Source organism: Cucurbita moschata, unplaced genomic scaffold (genome assembly GCF_002738365.1).
Source record: "Cucurbita moschata cultivar Rifu unplaced genomic scaffold, Cmos_1.0 Cmo_Scf00016, whole genome shotgun sequence".
NCBI classification, from domain to species: domain Eukaryota; kingdom Viridiplantae; phylum Streptophyta; class Magnoliopsida; order Cucurbitales; family Cucurbitaceae; genus Cucurbita; species Cucurbita moschata.
Window position 1 is genome coordinate 4685782 of NW_019268532.1, and position 7186 is coordinate 4692967.

Sequence of the window (7186 nt, forward strand, 5' to 3'; positions counted from 1 at the left end):
AAGCAGCAGTTCAGAAGTTTCAACAAAATGAGCTTGTGATTCCTTTCCCTTATTCTTCTTTGGACATTTATACTGAAAATGGCCAAGGTCATGACAATAAAAACACTCAACAAGAGTTCTGTTAAAACCTAGTCTCCCATGTCCTCGTCCTATATCTCGAATTATGTCACATCCACGATTTGTTCCTATACTACTGTCAAGAGTGATCTTCAATGTCTGCTCCTCCACAATATGTCTTTGCATACATTGTTCATGAACCAGTAGACTACTCTGCAATTCATCAATGGTCATGGTGTCCAAATCGTTGGATTCTTCAATGGAGCAAGCCACGTAATCAAACTTTGAAGTCATGGAGCACAAAATTTTTAAAATAATGCTAACATCACTCATCTTTTCACCATGGAAACGCATTTTATTAGCAATGGTAAAAGTACGAGAAAAGAAATCAGAAACAATCTCACCGTCCTTCATATGAAGGGTTTCAAAGTTCTTGCGCAGAGCCTGTAGTTGTGCTCGTTTCACCCTTGTATTTTCTTGGAATTTTTTTTCCATTGAATCCCAAATTCCTTTCAAATTCCTTTATCCAAAATAGTCTCCAGAATTGAGGGATCAATGGCCTGGAATCAATTGGCCTGGAAAAGGTGGAAAAGGTAGTTCTTCCTTTATCCAAAATAGTCTCTGAGGGATCAATGGCCTGGAATCAATTGGCCTGGAAAAGGTGGTTCTTAGCTCTGAAATCTTTCAATTTTTGATCGCCACCTCTTTCTTCTATTCATATGAGTAATCAGCGAGTTCTCAGTTTTCGGGTACCATACAGCCACCTCTTTCTTCTGTTCATATGAGTAATCAGCGGCGCCATCTGTTATAGCAACTACTTTACAATATTCTCTTGGGCATATAGAATACCATACCTTCGGGTTCTCGGTTTTCAGCTTCATGACTAGAGGTACCATGCAGGTGCAGGTTCACATCTTGGAACGTATGAAGCCTTGAGCATATAGAATACCATACCTACGGGTTCTCGGTTTTCGGCTTCATGACTACGGGTTCTCAATTTTCAGCTTCATGACTAGAGTACCATACAGGTGCTTTTAGTATACCATACTAAAGCTTCAGCTGTGACTAGTACCATACGTTTTCAGCTTTCAGCCTCATGACTGACTAGTACCATAAATCCTCAAGGGATGGTCTTGGAGAACGGTCTTGGAGAACGAACGAGAAAAATGTGGCTGCTGGGATTGGAGCCCAAGTCTCCACGGCCACAACGTGGAATTCTCACAACTAAACTACAACCACAATTGTTTACAAAATAGTAAAGGTAAGTAGCCACCTTGAAATTTTCTTAAGAAATACTAGTAGGAAACACTTGAATTTCTTAATGAACCTTAGACCAAGTATTAGTTAATTATATATGAAAGAAAAACTTAAAGAACCGTGAGTTAAGGCCTTGAACCGATCAAATTTCTCTAGATTTAAGTAACATTAAAATGATCTACTAAATGAACTCGGCCTATGACATTTTAATATTGAGTATATTATGACATGTTAAGACTATATATGAAATTTTATGGTCATTAGATAAGGTGTAGTATGTAAACAAAGAAACTGTGTAAAATTACCATAATGCCTCTAAGATAATTTACCTTCGATTCATGACCTAAAAGACATTCAAATGCTATGAAGCTCTATAGTAGTTCTTATTTTATGATATTTGATGATTTTTTGAAGTTTTAAAGTCATTAGAAAACGTTAAGTATCAAAACAAAAAATTAGGGGTAAAATGACCAACATGCCCCTAGGATATTTATGATATTTTACGGTTTAGACAATGCTCCAAATGATTTGCTACTTCTTATAAGGTTTATTCCGAAGGACAAGAAGGTATGTTCAAGATTTCAAGCTGATTAGAGCAAGTTTGGAACCTAAACCAAGTTAGGACCTAAAAAACACGTAAAGGAAACACCTCAAGACTCTTCAAAAACCTTCTAAGGAATTCATAATAAATTTATGACTTTTTAGAATAACTCATGCTTGTTAATATGATGGGTGCATATGAATTTTTAGACCCTAGAGGCAGGATTAGACTACATGGGTTGGAATGTAAGAAGTCGTGGATATAGGTTTTCAAACTATGCGGCTTGGAATGCATGAAATGTTGGGCATAGGTATTCAATTTGTATCACAGGGCAAGCCTTAGATGCAGATTCAAACTACGTTGCTTGGAACACATGAAAGCTTGGACGTAAGTTAAGATTCTATCGTTTGGAAAATAAGAAGCCTTGGACACAGGTTTTCAGCTTCATGACTAGTGCCATAAATCCGGTTGGATATTTAGTACTAAATTATAGTTTACCATATATATCATATTTGATATTTTATTATAAGCAAATATCTATATATTTGCCTTCTTAGTATAGGTATCTTCCCATTTTTTTTTCTCCATTTATTACTCTTTCCATATCTTTATAATTTATTTTATTATAAATAAGATAACTTTCACACCATTTAGGTGTGGTGGATTAAGCAAACATTCTCATGGTATCAAAGCTCTTTCGGTTTAGCAACCCCTCTCATGGTATCAAAGCCCTTTCGGTTTAGCAACCCCGATCCCTTATTTTCAATAGCTTCTGAATCCTCTACTCATCTTATTCTCCACCACCCCTGCTGGCTTTGATGCCGCAGGGGCAGTCTCCATTACTGCGACATGCGAAGCCGATTGATTACTCTTCGACTCTACCCTTTTGACCTCCAAATCACCTTTCGCCATACTCTGTACATACAACCTCACCTTTTCCAACACAATTGATTTTCCCTCAACCAACATAGTCTCTTTCATTTTCTTCCCAATCTTCCCTTCATCCTTCACAGAAACCCTAACTTAAACCTATCGACCTTTTGCAGAGATTTACCTTTGGAATCTGGGCACCGCACTGGCCTCTTCGCCAACCAAGCTGCCGCCTACCTTCTCGAAAAAATTGGCTCCTTCACCCACTGTGGCGATTCTTCCGACTTCAACATTGTCTTTGTCCCTTGCTCTAGATTTCTTCTTCTACTTCTTGGGTTAGACATATTCTCACCAGAGCCAAGGCAACATCATCGCTGAGCGACGATCCCTCTTCATGTGTTAGACATTCTCGCCGAAGCCAAGGCAGCATCGCCGCTAAGCGGCGATCCCTCTGTAGCTTTTGATGGACAAGAAAGTGTTTCTCTATGCCTCCTTTGAACCAGGTTGTTGACATCTTCATGAAAAGTGTTTTTCGACCTCTCTTTAAATTTTTCAGATTCAAGCTTCACGTTCGTTCAAATCCGATGATCAGCTTGCGAGGAGTGTTAAGATATTTAATATTAAATTATATTTTAACATATATATCATATTTGATATTTTATTATAAGCAAATATCTAGATATTTGCCTTCTAAGTATAGGTATCTTTCCATATATTCTTCTTTCCATTTATTACTCTTTTCATATCCTTGTAATTTATTTGATTATAAATAAGATGACTTTCACACTATTTAGATGGGGTGGATTAAGCAAACATTCTCAAATCCTAAAGGAATTGTCTTGGAGAACGAACCAAGAACAGAACATGAACCTAGAAAATAACAAAAAGTAAGACAACGATCAAGAATAAGAATATGGATCGAAGATCCAAGTCGACATTTGAATGTTGAGTATATTTTAGAATTTAAAGACTATACATTAAATTTTATGGTCATTAGATAAGGTTTGGTAGGTAAAAAAAGAAATGATGTAAATTACCATAATGCCTTTAAGATAATTTACCTTTGGTCCATGACCTAGATGACATAAAAATACTATGAACCTCGGTAGGAGTTCTTGTTTTATGAAGTTTGATGATTTTTTAAAGTTTGAAAGTCATCCGAACATGTTAAGTATCAAAACAAAAAATTAGGGGTAAAATGACGAAAATGGCCCTAGGACTATTTATAATATTTTAGGGTCTTGACATGCTCCAAATGATTTGCTACTTCTTATAAGGCTATTCCTAAGGACATGACGGTATGTTCAAGATTTCAAGTTGATTAAAGCAAGTTTGGAACCTAAACCAAGTTAGGAACTAAAAAACACCTAAAGGAAACGCGTAAAGACTCAAGACTCTTCTAAAACACTCTAAAGAATTCATTATGACTCTATGACTTTTTAGAACAACTCATGCTTGTTATTATGATGAGTACATATGTTTATGAATGCACGTTACAACTTATGCCTCAAAGAATCGTGAACCTTAGAAACTTACAAGATTTCGAACCAAGAACAATACCACACAAGCTCTACAACTACCAAGGTAAGAAGAATGCTAGGTACCACTCAAGGATAAGAGACCAAGGTCCTCAGACACAGAAAATTAAGAATGCTGGTAATACTCTAATCATGTCCAATGTGACCTATGACTTCTCACTACGCGGTGCTTTTAGAGGCCCATGTTTCCTCTTCTAGGTGAGATGCGCTGCACCATGTTTTTCTTAGAAGGATGTCATGTTTGACCTAATATTTTCTTCACTTAAATGAGATGCTTGCACCATGTTATAGGTACCCTACTCACGATTTTCAGGAAGTCATGTTCATGTTATGCATCGATCACATGAGCTTTATGGACTTTAGTTGGGAGTAAATCTAGGGCCACGATGGAACAAGAAGAGAGTAAATTACCTTAGCCACGAATCAAGAACCTCTAGAGACCTCCCATTGTACAACATGTTCATGACTCAGACTACGCTGCTTAAAACGTATAAAGCCTTAAGCTTCGGTATTCAAACTTTGTCGCTTGGAACGTGAACCTCTAGAGATCTCCCATTGTACAACATGTTCATGACTCAGACTACGCTGCTTGAAACGTATAAAGCCTTAAGCTTTGGTTTTTAGACTTTGCCGCTTGGAACGTATGAAACCTTGGGCATATCTATTTTGAATGTATCACAGGGCAAATCTTGGACGTAGGTTAAGACTATCGCTTGGAAAGTATGAAGCCTTGGACACAGGATTTCATGCGATTAGGACCATAAATTCTAAAAGGATTGTCTTGTAGAACGAATCAAGAATAGAACATGAACCTAGAAAATAACATGCTTGGAAAGTATGAAGCCTTGGACATAGGATTTCATGCGATTAGGACCATAAATTCTAAAGGGATTGTCTTGTAGAACGAATCAAGAATAGAACATGAACCTAGAAAATAACATAAAATAAAAAATAAGACAATGATCAAGATCCAAGTCCACAAGTTGTTAGGATAGAGATTGTCTTGTACAATGAATCAAAAATAGAACATGAACCTAGAAAATAACATAAAATAAAAAATAAGATAATGATCAAGATCCAAGTCCACAAAGTTGTTAGGATAGAAAATTGTGGCTGCTAGCTAGGATTCGAGCCCAAGTCTCCATGGCCACAACGTGGAATTCTCACCACTAAACTACAGTCAATATTGTTCATAAAATAGTCGAGGTAAGTAGCCACCTTGGAATTTTCTTAAGAAATACTAGTAGGAATCGCTTGGATTTCTGAATGAACCTTAAACCAAGTATTAGTTAATGATATATGAAAGAAAAACTCAAAGAATCGTGAGTTAAGGCCTTGAACCGATCAAATTTCTCGAGATTTAAGTAACATTAAAATGATCCACTAAATAAAATCTGCTGCCTATGATATTTTAATGTTGAGTATATTATGGCATGTTAAGACTACATATGAAATTTTATGGCCATTTGATAAGGTTGTAGATAAACAAAGAAACGATGTAAAATTACCATAATGCCCTTAAGATAATATACCTTCGGTTCATGACCTAGATGACATTCAAATGCTACGAACCTCTGTAGTAGCTCTTATTTATGATGTTTGATGTTTTTTTGAAGTTTTAAAGTCATTAGAAAACGTTAAGTATCAAAACAAAAAATTAGGTGTAAAATGACCAAAATACCCCTAGGACTATTTATGATATTTACTGTTTAGACAATGTTCCAAATGATATGCTACTTCTTATAAGGTCTATTCCTAAGGACATGAAGGTATGTTCAAGATTTCAAGTGGATTAGAGCAAGTTTGGTACCTAAACCAAGTTATGACCTAAAAAACACGTAAAGGAAACACCTCAAGACTCAAGACAATTCAAGAACCTTCTAAAGAATTCATTATAAATCTATAACTTTTTAGTATAACTCATGCTTGTTAATATGATGGGTGCATATGACTTTTTAGACCCTAGATGCAAGATTAGACTTCATGGCTTGGAATGTAAGAAGCCTTAGATATAGGTTTTCAAACTATGCCGCTTGGAACGCTTGAAGCCTTGGGCATAAGTTTTCAGATCGTATCGCAGGGCAAACCCTAGATGCGGGTTCAGACTACGTCACTTGGAACACATGAAACCTTGGACGTATGTTAAGACTCTATCACTTCAAAAGTAGGAAGCCTTGGACACAGGTTTTCAGCTTCATGACTAGTACCATAAATTCTAAAGGGATTGTCTTGGAGAACGAACCAAGAACAAAACAACAAAAAACAAGACAACGATCAAGAACTAGAATATGGATCAAGATCCAATTCGTAAGGACAAGAACAAACAACCATGGTACTAAGGCCCTTAGAACAAAACCAAGATTTCATAATTCAAGAACGAAGGTCCTCAGGATAGATTATGATAAGAACCCCACAAGTCAAAAACATAATTAAAGCGCCTAAGTACTTACAACAAGAACAATAAAATAAAGAGTGTGGTACCCTATTAAGGACACGATTAAACGCCAACAAGTAGGCTACTTAATGAATCTTTATACTCATTCCATATTTTTCAGGTAAACAAGGGCCTATCAAGGTCGGGAGAGGACTTTGGAGCATATGCTATAGACAAGCCTCACCCCTCCTCCTCCACCCCTTTTGTTTTAAATATTTTGTGTATGTTCCTTATTTTTTATTTTTAATATTATGTGTGTTTTAACTACATAAAAAGAAATAGGAAAAAGTTTTATTTATTACTTAAAATATTATTTCATACCTACAATAATTAGTTCTCAATAGTCATGTGATGATTATCTTAGGGTGATCCTTTTTTCGACGGATGCTCCTATCACACACGTAGTCTCTGAAGTATGAGAACCAACTATGTAATATCTACATCGAGAATTCAAGTATTGTATACGTCATTAGTCTGGTCCTTTGTAGG